Source organism: Melospiza melodia, chromosome 1 (assembly GCF_035770615.1).
Source record: "Melospiza melodia melodia isolate bMelMel2 chromosome 1, bMelMel2.pri, whole genome shotgun sequence".
Classification (NCBI taxonomy): Eukaryota; Metazoa; Chordata; class Aves; order Passeriformes; family Passerellidae; genus Melospiza; species Melospiza melodia.
Window position 1 is genome coordinate 140240029 of NC_086194.1, and position 16424 is coordinate 140256452.

Consider the following 16424-nt stretch of genomic DNA (forward strand, 5'->3'; position numbering starts at 1 on the left):
CAACAGAACCGCTTAAATTATTTCGAACTTCAATGGTGCTGCAACCCTTAACAGAAGGCAGAGCTCAGTTGTGTCCATGGAACAGTTCCACATTTCTTAAAAAAAAAAAGAAAAAAGCTAATAAAAATTTTTAAAGCACAGACATTAACAAGCTAACACAAAAGATTTATTACTTGCATTTATTTTCTTTTCTGTCTTTTTCTAGTAAACTTCTGCATTCTCCAAATAAGAGAGGCAAATTTCCAGCAAGTAAGCTTCTTTTTCTCTCCTTCCTCACCTTCATGTTTCACTTTCCTCAATTGTTCCTTAAATTTTTTAATGAAGATCATCTTGCTTTTTGATTCATTGGTTGCAGTGGCATTGTTCTTTATGTTCAGAAGGCGATAAGGAGTGGTCAAGTTTTGGGTCACGCTGACTTTGTTATTTTAAGCACTGAAATACAGGGAAAATCTGTTTTATAAGACCCCTGAGTTATTTTTCTGTCTGAAACAACCTTGTCAGCAGGTTGTGTTTCTTGCTAAACAAAAAGCTGTGTTTTGCTGCTGAAAAATCAGCCAGAACAGTAAGGCAGAGGAATATGTTCATATTTTATCAACCAAGAAAGTACACATTTAATTGAGGACTCATTAACCCTCATCAAGTCACATCTAAAAAATTTCTTGTTTCACCTTCCCCTTCATTTATTTTGAGTATTAGTTAATATTTTAAGTCTATTTTGTGGCTGCCAGGTCTTCCTGGACATCCCTTCAAATGCAAATTAATAGTTTTCTCCCCTCAGAATTGCATACAAGAAACAGGGGAATGCTTTACACCCTGAAAAATTATAATGGTTGTATAGAAGTCTATGTCAAGGAGATTCTGTTTCCTTTCTGGTGTTTGTAAGATGACACATATTTTTTGCCCCTTTCCTTAGTGATTGATGGTACTGGAATGATGATAACGAGAATATCCCCAAAGTCTTAAGTTCTATTCAGAATTAGTACACTTGTGAGATAAAACCAATCATAGATGCATAGAATTACATAATTCTATACTGGTTTGGGTTAGAAGGGACCTTATAGATTGTCTAGTTCCAAACTCTCTGCCATGGGCAGGGGCGCCTTCCACAAGACCAGGTTGCCCAAGGCCCATCCAACCTGGCATTAAACACTTCCAGGGATGGGGCATCCACAGCTTCTCTGGGCAACCTCTGCCAGGGCTTCACCACCTTCACACTACAGAATCTCTTTCTAATATCTTATCTAAACCTACCCTCTTTCAGTTTGAAGCCTTTACTCCTTGTCCTGCCCCTACATGCCCCTGTAAAATGTTCCTTGCCAGCTTCTTTAGGCCCCTTTTTGTTACGGAATGGCTTTTCTAAGGTCCTCTCAGAACCTTCTCTTCCGTGGGCTGAACAACCCCAGCTCTCCAAGCCTGTCTGCAGATCTTGGTGGCCGTTCTCTGGGTGTGTTCCAACAGTTCAACATCCTTCTTGTGCTGGGGGTCCCAGAGCTCAATGGAACACTCCAGGTGGGGTCTCATGAGAGAGGAGTAGAGGGGAAGTAGAGGGGAAGAATCACCACCCTTGACCTGCTGGACACATTTCTTCTGCTGCAGCCCAGGACACATTTGGCTTTCTGGGTTCAGGCACCGTTGCTGGATCATGTTGAGCTTCTTGTGAGCCAACACCCCCAGTTCCTTCTACCCAGGGCTGCACTCATTCATTCTCTGCCCGTCTTGAGCTTGTGCCCAGGGGTGCCTCAACTGAGATGCAGCTCGCCCGACTTGGCCTTGTTGAACTCCGTGAGTTTTGCATGGACCCACCTCTCAAGCCTGTCACATTCCCACTGGATGGCATCCCCACCTCCAGGGTGTCAACTGCAGCACACAGCTTGGTGTGTTAGGCAAACCTGCTGAGGGCGCACTCCATCCCACTGTCCTTGTCACCAGCAAAGATGCTGAACTGTGCCAGCCTCAATACAGACCCCTGAGGGGCACCATTTCCACTGCTCTTCTTGGGCATTGAGCCACTGACCTCAGCCCTTTGAGTGTGATCACCCGGCCAATTCTTTATCCAACAAGTTTTCAATCTATCAAATCCCCACATTTCCAGTTTATAGACAGAGAGACATTGTCAAACATTTTGCACAAATTCAGATAGATGACGTCAGTTGCTCTTACAATGCCATAACCCCTCTGGTGATATCAAGGAAAAAAATCACAAGTTCTATATAAAGTAATAAATTTATATTGAACTTAATATTTTTCTATTATTTTAGAGTGTTTATTATGTTTCTATTGCCTACTATGTTGGCTTTATTGTTTTTTTACTTCAATGCTCTTAATGTTCAAAACTTGGTTTTGTTTTCTACATTTATGATATAAAGCAGAATTTTTGCCTTTGTTCTTTTGAAGTTAAGAATTGTGTCTAGTTTTGTCACCAGCTAGCTAGCAAAGCACTGGGAAGCAGACTTGAATCCCGTAGACAGCATTTTTTCACAGTGTAGCAAAACAGATTCCTGCATCAGGCTACCAGTTTTTTCAAAAATTCAACTGCTACTGTAATTTTTAGTTGTATCCACTAAAATAATGAAAAATTAAATTATTGAAGCCAGTTGTTTCAGGAGAACAAATATTTATGTAGCTTGATTTTATTTAATTCAAGTGGGTTGCTCATGACTGCTAAAAGCAGTATTTACTCTTCAAAAAGGTGACAGCAAGTAGTTTTCTTCTGTACCTTCTCACCCAGAAATGTTCATCAGGGGTGATTTAATAACTGATGCTGAAATGCTTTTTGTATATGCAGTATATTGGTAGCAAGTCATCTTCAGCTGTAAGTGATCAAAAATGCTTACAAATTAGTCTATGAGATAATCCTACTGAGTAATGAATATCTAAAAGCATATGAGATCAGTTATAACTGTGCTGTTTTGAATACAGAAATAGATGTTGTATTGATCTTCATAGGCTGATCCTTTTTTTTTAAACAATAGAAGTTTCCATTGTGATGACAATACTGCTGAATGAGTGCTGAAGTCAGTAAAGTTCATAAGTTGCTGACGTTTGGTGCCTTTTAACTACTCTGTCTTCTCAATCTATTATGAGCAAGGCTAGATGGCCTGATAACAGTGCCAGGCAGTGTGAGAACTCTGTGTACACTGAAGATCCCTTATATGTCAATAATGGAGTGCAGTTCTGAGAAATATTAAATTATATTCTTTTCCAGAAATACCTCCTACTGCCTATTGAAGTCAATGAGAAAGACAAAGCCAGAAGAAAATTCAATGCTTGCATAAATTGTGGCTCCTCAGGCTGCTTTGCAATCATTCTTGTTGATAGTCCAGCAAAAAAATAGTATTGGGTAACTGGATTTGGATTCTGCTGTCCATTTATTGTCATTTATTGGTGAAGTCCACCACCAAAATATTTTCTAGTTCATTCTGTTTTCAGTGAGTTATATCTGCAATCATATTGCTCTTCTAACTTACATATAGAATATTTATAGATATGGAAATGCACACTGAAATCACAGAGTTGTCCACTGAAATAAAGTTGTTTCTGAGTGAAAAGGGAAACTGCTGCATGAGGTCATTCTTTGTTCACTATAGATCTGAGGAGAAATGAACATGTCTTGGGCTGAGTCTGTAGGAAGATGTTTGGTAGGTCTGGTATTTTCCTGTTTTCTGAAAGACCTCCCTTCTGGCATGAAACTGAGTGTGTAAATTCAGGTCTGTCTGAGATGAAGTGAATCACACACAACACTCCCTGCAGTCCCTCAGGTCTTCCTTGGAGGCTTTGTGACAGTGCTTCTTTTGTGAAATTAAGTAAGATGATTGCAGCCCCAGGAGATGGTTACAACCATGTATTACCATGTATTTCTGGAATTATTTGGAAATATGTCCCAGGTACGGAAAAAGTCCTGCACACAGAAACCTCTCCTATGTTTTATGGGTTATCTGTGTTATACAGGGAGGATTTCTCTCAGTGCCACAGATGCATTTACATTCCCCCAAATTCCCAAACAATATGCCATCTGGCAGTATCTAAACTCCTGCTGTTCAAAGGCAGAAACAATAAATAATAATTTTATGTATTACAGTGTGCTGTAAGCCTTTCTCATCATGGGATGCTGTTAAGTTTCCATCTGTACTGCAGTTTGGAAATGTGTTGTGAGAAGGTTCCTGGCTGTATTAAGAATTTGTGTTAAGAATTTTGGTAGTAAATGATGCACAGAAACCTGAAGAATAAAAGTAGGAAAAGAAAAATTAAAATTCAAATGCAATTTCTTTAAACACAGCAGTATTTCAAGCAAAAAATGAATCCTTTTTCCATAGAATAAAATTATGGTACAACCTCCTTTCAAAAGTTAAGTCATAATGGACTCTTTTGTACACCCACAGGAAAGCATTGTATTTTCATATGCTCATGAATGTGGAAAACAGGGATCTGGAAACTTTGACAATGGTAGTTACCATCTCCATATGCATTTTTCTGCTCTGCATGGACTTGTTAGTACTTAGGTAAATGGAAAGATTCCTGTTGATTCCAGTGCTATTTGACTCTTCTACTATATGTCATTCAAGGGCTTATTTCATCATTACTCTGTTTCATCATCTAATATTACTCTTTTTACGTATAGATAAAGAGATTCCTAAAATCAGTGTTTCACCCCAGATGGTGCAATTAGGTGATTCTTGATTTTGTCTTATCATTTCCTTGAAACTAACATCTACAGTGCCTAGTGAGAAAAAAAAATGTATATAAAAAAATCATCTATCTCTCTCAGTGACAGAGGGAGATATTTTTACAAATGAAAAAAATAAATTTTCTTGTCCACGTGCAGTCAGCTTACTGACTGTGAACACGAATGATGTAAAGATGTTTTTTTAAGCATCTTCCCTCTGTTTAATTTGCTGTTCTAACCATTGTTTTCTTCATTAGCTTAGTTTCATCCTAATAATTTATTTTATTTTCTTTGCTATTACATTCTTGGCCATTAGAAAGCCCTTTCCTTCCAAAAAATTCTTTGCCCAATTTGTTTCCCATAACAACAACAATAATAGGGGAGAAAAATACTCCTTTTAATAGCAATTCAAGGACCAAAATTCATCCTTTGGTACTTCTATGCAGTCATCCTTTCTGTGGGATTTGCACTCACATTACTAAGGCTAAACATCTGGCCTTAGGCATCACAGCCCACCTCTCCATGTAGCTGCAACAAGCAACAGTTACAAAACAGAGTGAGACCTCATTAATGTTTTAAAACTGAAGGAATAATATGCTTAATCATCTTGAATATTTACATACCTATCCTTCCTTCACATTTTCTTATACTGTAGCTGATGGCTGCTATTTCCTCACGTCATGAGGCTTGGTCTAGCTAACAGGCTAAGTGGAAAAAACATGTATGTCTTTTCTGAGTTCTTGGCCTTTCATTATAACACAGATTTTGCTGTGGGAAAAAAAAATGTTCTAACTCTCCTGTTCATTCAAGCAGCTCCTGTGGGAAGGGCCCTGGTGCACTCACCCATCCCTAGGGCTGGTCACCGAGAGTTATGGCACTCAGAAGGTTGGCAGAGCATTGCTGGCTCCTCTGATGTGGTCAAAGGGGGGCTTGTGTGGCCATTGGGACAGACAGGTTGTGTTGAGGGTCATTGACAGTGAGAGTGCCTTTCTTTAATCCCTCACCTCTTGGCCCAAGCAATATGACATGCTGAAAGGTGCTGAGGGTATCCAGAGAGAAAGACAAGGCTTCATTAGTTGTCCATAACTTTATATGACATTAATGGTGAGCAAAAATGTTCAATAGTAGCTAGTGACAATGTCAAAGAAACACTTCAGTCTGGTTATCCTAGCAATTACTACCCTGCTAAAAAAATTGGAAACCAAACAACAATAATAATACTTTATTAAAAGCTGGACAAACTAATCTTTCAAATAAAAGAGATCCAAAGCCACATATTATGAAATACAAGAATAACATTAATTTTTACTTCTGTAGTTATTTCATGCCTCTGTATTTTTTTAACACTAAGAGTGTTCAGCACAGATTATGAGCTTAAATTTTCAAGGTGAAATTGCAGAAGACCTACTGGTTTTCAAAGCCATTACTAAACTGAAAACCTAACAGCACATTGGTTTGAGTTTTGATTTATTAGGAAGCAGGCTTAACTGAACTTACTGATTGGAATCTAAATAAGTCTTGCTGGATTTCTGCTTTGCACCTGCAGAAGCACCTTTAGAGAGCTATTGCCCTCTGTAGATACTGTATACTGCCTGTATAATCTTCTCAAGAAAATAATTAAATAGAAAAATAATTGTTTATAAATGGAGAAAATTGCAATACCAATATATTTTGCTGTAACTGCTCCCTGCTGAAATTTGAGACCATGGTCCCAGTGAAGTTTATGGGACAGCTCAAAAAAACATCAGTGTATGCAAAGTTTTTCTTACCCCAGCAGTGCTGGGGTTTACTGCTAGAAGTAAAGTGATAGGTATAGTGATTTCTTTGGGATTTTTTCCTTTCAAAATATTATTAAGTTTATTGCTTAGAAATTGCTGTAATTTATATTGGTTTATTTATTACAGAAAAATAAGGACTGAACTGAGAGTGGGAAATAATGATAATATTTCTTTCTTGCATAAGAAAAAGGTAAGATTTAGAGGACCATAATACTGCAGGTATTTATTTATGGCATGCTAATAACTATGAGGTAATTTGTTAAGTTCCCAAATACTGGCAGCTTTTGATTTAAACTTATTCAGACCTTCACAATCTCTGCTGCCTAAAAACTGATGATTTAAAATTCACAATCCTTTCCAATTAACTGAGACAATGAGTCTACTGTTTATGCCACTGTATTAACCTGTTCTGCATTAGAGAAGAAAAGGTTACATTTCATTTTGTAGCAGCATATTAGGCCTGTATGTATTTCAGGCTCCTCAGTTTTGATTTATACTATCTCTATTTTGGGTTTATTGAAGGGAGAGTTCATTCTTTTTTTCCTCCCACTCCATTCCCTGGGAGCTATAAATGCCCCAGTTATCCTGGGAATTTTTTTTTTGGTCCCAGGTACCCAGCTGTGACTGAAATAATGCTCCCCATCTGTGTTCATTGTTTGCATTGATGGTGTCTGTGCAAGTCACCAGGGCTTTCCTAATAAGGTTCAGTTTGACCTTTCAGAAGTTCTCAAATGAAGAATCTAAGTGCACTCACCAGCCTCAAAAGAGATAGACTTCTCTGCCACTGCCCTTACAAACAGCTGTAAGAGACGGTGAAGGATGAGTGTTCCAAAGCCAAAGTCAGCCCTCTGAGCTGCTCCAGAGTGTGCAAGCACCGGGCAGCCGGGGGCTGGCTGTTCTTCCCAGAAGGGTGGCGCACCGGAGAAGGGGAGCAGACAGACTGACAGACAAAGAGACTTCACAACAGAGGAAGAGAAAGTCTAGAGAGATGCCCTCTAAACTGACAGGCTGATTTTTAGGCAGGAAAGCACTGCCTGGTGGTTTCAGTGCCCACATGTTCAAGGTGAGGGCTTCAAGCTGCACGTGCCAACTTCTGGTGTGGTGACCCCTGGTTCTCCTCCTTTTTTGTGAGAGCACTGGAACTGGTGTGACAACACAGGGTGAAAGGAATAACCCACCTGAAAAATAATCTTGTTTGCTGGTTTTCTCTAATAATTTTGGCTGGCATGGTAAGTACTTGGAGAGATTGGTTCTCTCACCTGGCTCCGCTCAGCCCCAGGAGTGTTTGTGCTGGCACAGGCAGGGGAGAATCGCTGCCAGGATGGTGGGGGAAGGTGGTGTCTCTTCTGTCAAAAGCTTGTGCCTAGTTGAGGCTGAAACTATGGCTCACATCAACAAAATATTTACTGTGTTCATGAAAATAAATGAAGCAAAGCTCTTTTTTTTCTGTCAGGAAACCTTCTGACTGAAGTCGCCTATGAGATCTGGAATCTTTATAGTAGCTTGGTTCAAAAGCAGAGAAAGTGGATACATACCAGTTGCTTTTTATCAAAGGAAGAAGAAGAGCAAGGCATTCAGATTAATAAAGCAGATACTGGTAGCTACCTTTTGGATGCCTAAAGACAAAATGGAATAATTTGTGGTTAATTTATATATGATTTCAATATTATTTCATTTTAACAAAGGACAATGAACAATTATGAAAGCTAAGACAACTATCTCCAAAACAGAAATTTCAATTAAAATATTACAAATATTCTCAGAAAATATCATGAAAAGTTACAGATTTTAGTGATGAACATCTAGATATTTGAATCAATCATTAGAAACGGGGTATATTAAGGCTCTAAGTTTCAATTATTTTAACTATAGCAACCTGCTAACTTGCAAGCAAGGTAATTATGTGTGATAAACTTGATTCTGTAGAGTGATTCAGCAAAGTAAATAGGAATTCATAAGCTAAATTTTGCAAATAAATTCTAACCCCAGTATGAACTGAGCTTGTGTTGCAGCTGTGTGATTCCTAGTAGTTTACGAATATTATTGTGTTCTCCCCTTTTTGCAGGTTGTGCCCATAATAAACTCACTGAGCAAGACATATGGACTTCTATCCAATGCTATGAAAATTAACCAAGGCACATTAACTTCAGGAAATTTTCAAAGGTACAAAAATAATATGTGTATTCAGCAATTAATTTAGCCAAATAAGCCATCAGCTTGTGCTACATAGTTTAAGTATTATGTCAGGTCAATAATTAAGCTGTAGTATATCTGGAGGTTCTATTCTGCCAAACTTTAAAGGCTCGAGACTAACCCAAGGACCCTTCACATTTTAGTAACCCAGTGAATGATTACACAGATAGCTTTTCAATCCGAGGTTTGCTACTATTAACTTTCTATTTTTTAAGACATCCAGGAATTCTATGTTTTGTGGTTATTGAATAATATCCTGTGAAAAAATGTATGCTGTCTTGCTTTTATGAAAAGGAATATTTAATAGACTTCAGTTATATCAAGATAAAATGCAGTTTTCCTGTAGGGAAAGATATACATTAAGCAAAAATAATGGTTTGGAATTTTCCCTTGTTTATGTGAACATGACGATTATGAAAACATGAACCTAATCTCAGTGTATGCAGCTGGTCATGGTAAAGAAAAAGCATTTTGCAAGCTGTCTTATGTGACTCTGCCAAAGCAATTCCAAAGTATCTGTGATAGTTCTGTGCTTTCAAGGTCTGGCTGACTTTTAGGTGGAACTCATAGCAAGTTGTGTGGTGACCTCGTGATGTGGGAATTATGGCAATAGACTCAGTATCAAATCATACATCTCAGCTTAACAAATAAAAATATAAAGCCACATGACAGAACACAGAGCAGGGAGTTTGAAATGCTCTGAGATTCATTTTTTCCCCCAGCTATATTATTTTCTGTCACCTCATTTACATAAAGTATTTCTGGTTAAACAATTTGCAAATGCATGTGATTTAATAGCAGGTATATGTGTTGCAGAGGTAAATTTGAACTTAAAATTAAGACATTGCTAGCAGTGAAAGACAGATGGTATACATCAAGTTTATTTCACATGCAAGTCTTTGTATGGAATTTTCTTGGAACCAGTAACTTTCTGACATGTTAGCTCATAGTTTATTTTAATTACAAAATATCTAAATTTCCAGATCTTCAGATAATGTTTCATAATTACTAGAATTAACATAAGCTTATTCAATCTGCTTTATTTTCCCTCCAGATGTGTGGCTGCATAATGGTCCCATATAAAGCAGATATTATTTTCTTGCATGCAGCATATCAGAATATCCACACTTTCCTATACCAGTGATCTAGTAATTAACTTAATTTCCAATTTAATTTTCTCCAGCTTTATCTAAATTTTTACTACATTTATCTGTAGGTTTATCTATAATTTTCCTACGTTGCTTTTGAAGAGGTTAACCAGACTAAGGCCAAGAAAATGCATGCCACAGATTTCCACAGAAGTGGAGGTTATGAATAATATGATATAAATGAGTGCTCTTGATTTTGATGGAGAGAATGGATTGGATTATTATTTGCCATACTTTCCAGTCCTGCTCAATGAAATGACAAGTGATCATTTTGGTCGTGTTCCCAGTCTACCAAAGGCAGAAAGCCCAAATAATCTTAAGAAGGATGTTATATTGGAAGAATTCCAAGAATTTTTGCAGATCCAGAGATTAATTTTTATTTTTTTTAGAGCTTGAACATTTTTTTATCTAACGTGAAACTTCAGTGGTTCACTCTTCATTGACTACATTATCTGCTGTTCTAGAGTGATTTTACAAGTTTATAAACATACCTTTTCTCTACAGATTTAGGGTCATAATGAACCTCTCACTGTGAATGTACAGAAATGTAATTCACATTTGTCAGTATTAGGAATGCCTTTAGAATATTTATTATAAAATAAAGTGTTATCACTTGCACCATGGATAAAATAGTTGGGGAGTTCCAAGAAAAATGTAAAGGCAACTTTTTGACCTGAAGCTTAAGAATCATGTCTCTTATGTATATAATCTATTAATGACACACTCAGTGCAAAGACTTTTCTGGCACATTATCCACTAACATTCCACAATCCAACTTCAGTTAAGCTGAATTGTACTGAACCCCGGGGGTCAGATTTTTAGAAATGCAGTTTCATTACTGCCCACACATGTATCCCAGTTCCAGCTCCAAATATACACACAGGGTTCCCAGTTTATTTTTGGGAAGTGAAAGAGCTTGAAATACCCATTTCAGTCCACCTGAAATGAGCATGATCCTGAAATGAGAGCTGGAGAAGCTTGCATGTTACAAGACTTAAGAGAGTGTATCTGTATGAGGTCAAGAGTATGGGGCTGACCAGCAGTGTCTCCAAGAGAAACCCAGGTAGATGGTCAGATGGGTCTCACAGAATAGTTCAGAAAAATCCCAACAGGCAGTAGTTTGCTAGGAGAGGTTGGGAAGCTGAGGAACAGACACACAGAACATTAGAGCATGTAACATTTTCTTGCAGTTCAGTGCATCACCCTTCATTTTACTGTGTGCACACTGAGGGGGGCCCATCAGCAAGATATTGCTGAGAGTCCTGCCTGCAGGTGTACAGCAGAGCTACTGTCCTTTTTCAGGGCTCCTTTTTTCTGTGCTGTGATGCTTCATTTTTATTTGTCTACACAGGATGCAGCCAAGTTGTGCTGAATCTGTAATAAGCTTTTCTCTAGCCAGAATTTTGTCAAGTGTTCTCCTTGTCTAGAGGCTTTTTCTTTCTCTCCTGCTAAAAGGTCACAAGGAAATACCCATCAAAAATAGGGAGGTTCTTTAGGAAAAGTCCTCTAACACATACAGAGAGGTGCATCTCTGTATTGTGTGCCTATACAAGTTCAGACATGCACCCACAAAAAGATTATCTGCCAACAAGCCTGACAAGAAACTAGTCACTTCTGCATACCCCTGTGTGATCTCTACCACCAGTGACTTTAGTTCTCTGAGTACCATATTCCACTTTTGCCAATAAAACTGATTCTTTTTCCTCTCTTGTTGTCAAGTTTCTCACTTAATAAAAGTGGATTATGTAGAAGAGGATTATTAGCTGAAAGGCAAGGAGGAGTGGTAAATAATTTCTAACTACAATACTTATAGCTGAAAAAATTAGATATTAGAAAATTGCACAAATTTGCCCCTTCTTTTCCTCTACATTTTGTGACTTTCTTGCCTACATCATATTTCTGTTCTGACCTGGGTAAACAAGAGCCTTTTCCATTTGGTTTTCTTTCCCATCACACTCTCACACATAAGCCTTTCCCATGTTTCTCTTTATACACAGTTGATTAAGATCTAGAGGGAGTTTTTTTACAGACTGTCAATACAGTAGAAAGTCTGTGATCTCAGAGCTTTCCCTTTAGAAGCTGTGAAAATGAAGATTCTTGGCTTCATTTTTAGTATATCTGTAACCTACCACATGTCACTTAACTTGTTTGCCTTTGTGGCTGCTCATCCCTATTAAATTAGTTCACACCAGTAGAGCTGCAAAGAGAAAGGATGAGGTTTTTCTCCTTCGTTTCCTCCTGCTACTTAGTGGGAAGGGGTTCTCAGCTGCTGATTATGTTGCTTCACTGGTTTCCTTGCTGGTGAGTTTCTCTGCGCCACATGCCTTAATGAGGAACAGGCGGTCAGCAGTTCCATGGGCAGCGTGCTCAGAGCGTGCTCGGGAAAGGAGACACGGGCAGGAGTAAAAGAGATCCAAAGAGCTTCCCTTCCAACCTGCCCCAAAAGGAAGGCAGGAACTTTTTTTCTAAGTTTACTCTTAGGATTTCAAGAGCAAGCTGTCAAATTGCTAGTCTCTGGAAGTATTTATGAACCTTTTCCTGCATTTAGGTGGTGGGTTTTTTTCCTTGCAAGAGCCAAGTCACTTCCTTCCTGTCCAGTATCAGTCATTACTTACTGGAGAAATGTAACCATGCAAGGGCACCAAAATAAAACATGCATGGTCTGATAAAAATAATATTTCATGTAAGAAATGTTTTTAAGGTGGATATTGTAGAAGAATTGTATGTGTCATTATTTCCTCTACCTCCTCCCAAAGATTTCCCATCAGATGAACTTTTAAAAACTGTGATTTTTTTCAACCATTCTCTTCTACTGCCAGTAACTTGATCCAAAAGTATCTCAACTTTTTTCTTACGAAAATGCAAAGTTGCCCTAGTTGGATTTTAATTGTTATAGAATCATAGTCATAGAATGGTTTGGGTTGGAACACATCTTAAAGACCATCTAGATCCAAATCCCCACCCTGGGCTGGAGCACCCTCCACTAGACCTTAATGCCCCATCCAAGCTGGCCTTGAACTTTTCCAGAGACAGGGCATCCACAGCTTCTCTGGGTGACCTGTTCCAGTGCCTCACCATCCTCAGAGAGAAGAATTTCTTCCTAATATCTAACTTAAACTGATCCTTATGCCTTTTAAAGCCATCCCCTACATGGCCTTGTAAAATGTCCCCCTCCTGTTCTTCAGTACTAAAAGGCTGCCCTAAGGCCTCCCTGGAACATTTTCTTCTCCAGGTTGAACAATCCCAACTGTTTCAGCCTGTCTTCAGAGGAGAGGTGCTCCAGCCCTCTCATCATCTTAATGGCCCTCCTGTGGATGTGCTTCAACAGCTCCATGTCCTTCTGGTGCTGGGAACCCCAAGAGCTGGATGCAGCACTCCAAGTGGGGTCTCATGAGAATGGAGTGGAGGGGTGAAATCACCTCCCTCGACAGGCTGGCCACTCTCTTTGTCAGTGGCCAGCATGTTGGCTTTCTGGGCTCAAAGTGCACATTGCTGGGTTATGCTGAACTTCTTGCCAACCAAGTCTTTACCTCAGGGCTGCTCTCAATTCTTTCTCTGCCAGTCCATATTTGTGCTTGATTCACATGCAGGACCTTGCACTTGGCCTTGTTCGTCTTCATGAGGTTCATATGGGAACTAGATCACATAGTATAGTCTGGGAAAGAAAGAAAGAAAAACTACTAGAAAGGAAACTCTTTTGTGATGTTACACATTAGACCAAAATGACAAAAGAAAACTGTTAAAGCAAAAGCATGCAAACAGGCAGAACTGCCTAATGTCATGTAAGTGGTGAGATAAAGTAATATTAAAACTGTAAATGCTTTTTGAGTGGGGTACATGGGTATATGGGTAACATTTTTTCACAGAGGACTTTTTTGGACGTCCAGAAAAAATTTATGTATCTGCAACTGCTTAAATCTACTTGCAGCGAGAAAAGTATTTGGACATGTGTTTATATATGTGCTATTGACATAGCAATGAAGCAGCTTACTGACTCAGGGCCAAGAAACAGTGATGGTAAAACTTTCCAGCATTTGTAGTTGCCTTGCAGTTTTACATAAGACATCATTCCTTATTGCTGCCTCAAGTTGTAATCATTTTCCCCACTGCCTCCTTACTTCTGGGGAAGAATTCAACCATGTTTCACACTTTATTCCTCATGTGGAAGAAAAATTCATGGGTTTCCAGCCAGTTTTGTGATTCCTAATATACAGGAATGTGTACAGAGGAGAGAGAGGTGTTTGTATGAGACTCCCTATATAAGATATCATCCCCTTCTCAGCTTCTTTGGTGTGACATTGCAGTGAGAAAACTGACGCCCTAGTTAATTGGATAAGCTGGTATTTAGAGGAATCTAGTCCCACCTTCTTGCTCTGGGCAAGACTTTCTGTGTGCCAGCACCATAGCCAATGCCCCAGGGAAAACATTGCTTCACCACCTCTCAGGACAGACACATTTAAGATTGTGAAGTGCTTGGGTAAGGCAGTAGTGGGATGCTCATAAATGCCACAGAGAAATCCCAGGCTCCAAGGCTCAACAGCCGTGTATCACACGGGGAGCACATTTATCTCCAGGAGCTGATCCTGGAAGCTGCAGGCCACAACAGTTCCCACTGCAGGCTTTCCCTGACCCCTCAGTGATCAGAGATTCCATGGGATTTTGAAATCCTGTGAGATGTAAGTTAAGATGACTAAGGTAATAAAATACAAATACTGATTAACAAAGCAGGTCTTTATAGCCATTAAATTTATATTTATAAATAGCCATAGACATGACTGAGTGACAATGTTCAACCATGCAACAAATTAAAAGCAAATAAAGATATGATGACACAGTAATTGTAACTGAAATGAAAACATTCTTTACCAGCATTTTTAGATTCTTATACACCCATTAACTTTTTCTTTTAGGTAGCAGGCCTCCCCTACTTCATAGTTTAAATAGTACCAAATTAAACCATTGTGTATGCTGTGTGTTCCTGAATTTTTAAAGCTCCGCATGACTATTGAAATAATCCAGACAACAAAAGAAAACAGTTTTTCTGTGAAAAGTTAGACTTTGAATTTCATTTGTGATTCAGATAAATTCATAAATATCCCCATGGCCATAATGCCATGGAAGTGGTGAACTGTGTTTGCACAGCCTAATGCTTAGGTTACACTTAAAATTCCAGAAGGATTATATTCTACCGTGTTCAAAACATAGTGGCTGTATTTTATGCCTCAAGGTACCCAACAGGATCATGATGAATTTTTAACCATATAAAAGAAGATGTGCATTTTAAAAATATTTTGGGGTGGAAGTGGTGATTTTTATTTTTTCTTCTATCTCGTACCATCTGCTATTGTACCAACTTAAGAATGCATGATCTGATTCTCAGGTGCATGGCAATTTTTGGCTGGGTCTGGTGAGAAAAGTCTCTGTTGAGATTTTTCTTCCAATCTGAGTATTGTATCACACACACAACATAGGCTGGCATTAAAATAAAGAGAAGTTGAAGTGAAGCATGGTGCTGAAATACAGCATTAACAAAGATCTAACTATTAACTCACAGGCTATTAACTAGAATAGACAATACAGCAATGCTTATAGGTAGAAAAAATGGTGGTAAGAGAGAGCTGAGTGGATCTGTCTCATTCCAGGAATATATGAAAGGAAGAACAGCTCTACTGACTTCTGAAAATTTTGTGGTGATACTTATTAATGTGCAACTCTGTCATAAGACCAATATCATAAAGGTTCCATGTCTTCTGTGGTTCATGGTGGTTACAGTGACCCTGTTAAAGCTATTCAGCTTCTGCAAGCAAGTTTACAAACATAACCTCTATCTTAGAAATCCCTATTGCTAAAGGTAGATGGGCTACACTGGATACATTTCTGTAGAAAAAGTTTTCTGCCTCCAAATTTTAGATGTCCTGTCCTACCATTGTAGCAGCTGAATGAGACATCTATCTTTGGAAGACTTCTCTTCTGGTTTTGCTCTTGCATTAGTTCTAAATTTGCTATTCATCAAGTAAAATTGCTGAGTAAGAAAGCATCACTTTGCAAGTTGAATTTTCAGTGCAGGATAATAGTTAATGTGCATTCTTGATCTGTATATTGAATAATGAAAAAGTAGTTCTATTGATCAGTTTTAACATCCAAACTTGAAATGAGTGCACTTTCTGTCTAAAAACAGCATAAGAAATTTCTGGCTCTGATGTTTCACTGTCTATTTTTTTGGTTTGGTTTGTGGTTCTTTTTTTTTTTTTTTTTTTTGTAGACAGGTCCTTTCTATAAGTACAAATAAAGTAAAACATTTTCATGTTGCGCTGTTACTTCACAATATGAAGAAAACAAGAGGGATCATTTCACCCATCATTGAAATGCAGCCATTTCAGTGATGTCATTTTATGGATGCTAGCAAACTAAACAAGGGGTTAACGAGCTCTAGAATAATATATGCTGTTAAAACTGCAGAGAAAACTGAAAAACCGTTTCAATAAAGGGAGATGTTTGACCTGCTTCAAGCTATAAAAGAAAATGTGTGATTCTCCTAAGTCCACAAGCCCTAGATTAATGTTAGTGTCAAACTGACTCTGTGTTAAGCTCATTTGATATACCTCTGGGCTATAAGATGTAACTTTGCCAGCAGCAAAGGTC

General features: G+C 38.4%; 1 protein-coding gene across 13 annotated transcripts in view; it reads left to right on the forward strand.

Moving 5' to 3' along the window:
• Positions 1-16424, forward strand: part of SULF1 (sulfatase 1) — a 128636-nt gene that overhangs the window by 21450 nt on the left and 90762 nt on the right. For 11 of the 13 annotated variants that reach the window (XM_063170025.1, XM_063170018.1, XM_063170035.1 and 8 more), the window contains one exon: positions 8507-8604. The exons of the other annotated variants lie outside the window; for them this stretch is intronic. The gene's annotated coding sequence lies outside the window, so the exon portion shown is untranslated. The remainder of the gene's footprint in view (positions 1-8506; positions 8605-16424) is intronic. 13 annotated transcript variants of the gene reach the window in all.